The 3,218-nt window shown below is 38.9% G+C and overlaps 1 long non-coding RNA gene across 1 annotated transcript; it reads left to right on the top strand.

Annotated features, from left to right (window-relative positions):
* The first annotated feature begins 675 nt into the window (after positions 1 to 675).
* LOC147299609 (uncharacterized) lies at positions 676 to 1,785 on the top strand. Its single transcript, XR_015119909.1, has 2 exons — positions 676 to 943; positions 1,413 to 1,785. It is a non-coding gene; the product is annotated as an uncharacterized LOC147299609 (long non-coding RNA).
* The last annotated feature ends 1,433 nt before the right edge of the window (positions 1,786 to 3,218 follow it).

Below are 3,218 nucleotides of genomic sequence, written 5' to 3' on the forward strand. Positions count from 1 at the left end.
TGTGTATTATTCAAACAAATTCAAACCGACTGCATATGCACTAACCATCTTTGGAGCATAGCAGCATCAGAGCTAGAGGAGTTTTAGGCATTGGCTTCCACGATTTCACGCATGTGTTGAGTTGACAGCTTCTCTCTGACTGATGTACAGTTTTTCTCAAAAGCAGCAGGTATGTCTGCTGTAGAGGGGTTGCGAACGTCAAGAGTAGCTGTTATATTAACCATTTGCTGGACCTGAGTGGCTCAGAGACAATGCCAGACAAAGTCACACACGGTCAAGATCTTGAGCAATACCATTAACCAATTAAACCATGTAGACCTAATTAAACCATTAAGCAATATATACATGCTAAATCGATAGAGACAATAGTCACAACACCTATCAATTCAATGCAAAACCAATGTCATATAACTTATGTAGCGATGTTGCGTTCAATCTATCTGTACAACTATTAAATTTTGAATTGCACAAACATGAATTCAATTACCCAAATAAATACACCAAATAATTTTAAAAAATAAATAAAAACATTCGGAGGACATACGTTTTGATCTCTTGCTACCATTGGAAACCCTAGAGTTTTGTGTTAAGTGCGTAGTCTGTCACTCTGGCAGTCGTCTTTCCAGTAGTATGTTCTTCTGCGTCTAATTTTTTATTTTTCATGCGTTGGTGAATCTAGCGGCCTGGGATGGGCCATAATGGACCCATAGCCCATAGCTTCAACACAGCCCACCTAAGCCCAGCCCGTGAACCTCAACTCCCTCCTAGTTCCCCTTTGCCTTCTTTGATTCTCCCCAACAAAAGAGACCATAACTGATTAACCCAAATGAAAATGATCCTCTTCATATTTGCGATTAAAAATTTCAATCTTAGGGTTAGGGCATTTGCAGAGGGGAGGTGTTAGGCTTGCAATCGACGTTGAGGGTTGAAAGCAGAATCCCAGGTAAGTAGTTCTGTAAATTCTTGTGATTTTAGCTTATGGGTTTGGTCTTTTCGGAACCATTTGGACTCCCCCATGTTCCATACATTTTGTGCGTGCTTATATTTTGATTTCTGTAATTTTTATTCAATCTGTTATCTATTGACTAGTATTATAGTGCAGTTTGCATAATTTACAAATTTATATTATGATTAACATGAGGTTGTTAACTTGTTATTGGAGATAGCGTTGCTTTTCAGATTGAAGTACTTGAAATCTGATCCTTTACTTTGAGATTGAAGAAATAAATTGAGAACACGAATTCATTGCTCTGAAAATTTTACAAATAATTTTCTACTTGTCACTTGATAATGCAATTTGGGGTTCTTTTTCTGGTGCCTCGTGGGTTGGGGGGTGATTTTAGCTTTAATGCAGTTGTTAGAGGAAATCAGTGTTAATTAATTGTCTTTATTTAACCTTATTTGTCTTATAGGGAAAAAAAAAACCTTATTTGATGTTTGAGGCTACTTAGTGTGCTTCATTCTTGATCTTCGGGCCTTGTTGCGCATCCTTGGGCATGGCATCTAGGTGCCATGTTCGTTACGGCCGTCTTCCTACTGAAGAAGATGACAATGATTATGGAGGACGCTATGACCGTCGGTTTGACTATGCACCAAGGTCCTTTGATATAATCCCATGGAAGTCCATAGCCCTTGCTCTTTTCCTGCTTTCTTTTGGATCATTGCTTCTGTTTCTTTCATATTTCATTTTCAGCGGTCACATGGCAGCCTAATTAAGAACAATAACAATATATAGTTTTGCAGCCTTTTATTTTGGGCAATATAGTTTTGCGGCTTCATTGAATATTTTAGCCATGAATTGGTGTGACTAACTAGCTCGTAGGTACTTACTAATTTCGAAATAAGTGGGTCATTAATTGGTGTATGACTGACCAGCTAGCTATTAGCCATTATTTAATTGGTTTATGACTGAATAGCTAGTAGTTACTTACTAATTCAATATATTGCTTCAATGTGATAAAATTTAGTTATAACACGTACGCTATAAAATTTTGTTAATTAATTGCTATTATTTGGAAAGAAGATTTAAAGATTACTAGGATAAATAAGATCAATGAAGAAAAACATGTAACTTGCAATTATAAGTGATCGATCACATATATATATATATATATATATATATATTAATCCGGCCCTGTGGGGCTCCAAAAGTGACTCTTTGGTCTTGAAACAATTAAAAATTAAGGGTTTAATTTCAAGTTAGAACGAACAATACCAATAATATTATAGACATAACAGCTTGAAATTAAAATCTCTTAGCCACAAGATTTTGTCAAGATGTTCAACTACTTGTTTAGTGAATAGTGATCGATGCATGCATGGAATTATGGAAACTCTTTTAGCCAATGGTGTTCGTAATATAGCAGTTGTAATGTGTCTAATTGTATTTCCACGCGTTTTGTCTTTTTCTTTAGAGTGCTGCTATTTGCACACTATTTTTTTTTTTTTTGCACACCTTTTACTCTTACACACCCTATAAAATTTTCTAAATTTTACAATTTCTCAAAACACACCCCAAAATTTCCAAAATACCCACTCACCCAAAAAAAAACACACCCACACCCACAACCAACCCAGCCCATTCCACCTCCGGCACACCCACAGTCAACCCACCCCCTGCACACCCACAGTCAACCCACCCCCTGCACCGAAATGATCTTCCCACCTTGTAGCTTCTTCGGCCAAAAAATCATTCTGGTCTTTCTCTCTCTTTCCCTCGGCGAGGTCGCTAGGCTGCGTGGGGAGGATTGGGGCAGGGAGAGGCTAGGCGCGGAGGGGAAAGGCGTCACCGATCTGGAACAGAGGACAGAGAAGAGAGAGAAATGGAGAGAGAAAAGACAGAGGAAAAAGATGAGAGAAAGAATAAAACTGGAAGGTTGAACAGCCGGCGACCTTGCCGACGGCAGGGGTGGCTGAGGGTGGGGTCGGGGTGAGGACAAAGAGGGAGAGAAGAGAGATAGAGAAAGGGAGAGAGGAGAGAGACCAAAGGGAGAAAGGAAGAAAATAGAGAGAATGGGAGGCCGGCGCCAGAGCCGGCAATGGTAGGGTCGGGGTGGGTGTGGACTGGGAGGTTGTGATGGCTGGTTTGGGGTGTGTAACAAGGGTATTATGGTTATTTGGGTTAGAGGTTATAATTGTAATTTAATAAATGAAAGAGAAGAGTGTGCAAAAAGAAAAAAAAAAAAAAAGAAAAAAAAAAGGTGTATAAATAGCATCAC

The sequence above is a fragment of the Dryas octopetala genome, chromosome 1 (assembly GCF_963921425.1).
Source record: "Dryas octopetala chromosome 1, drDryOcto1.1, whole genome shotgun sequence".
Taxonomy (NCBI): domain Eukaryota; kingdom Viridiplantae; phylum Streptophyta; class Magnoliopsida; order Rosales; family Rosaceae; genus Dryas; species Dryas octopetala.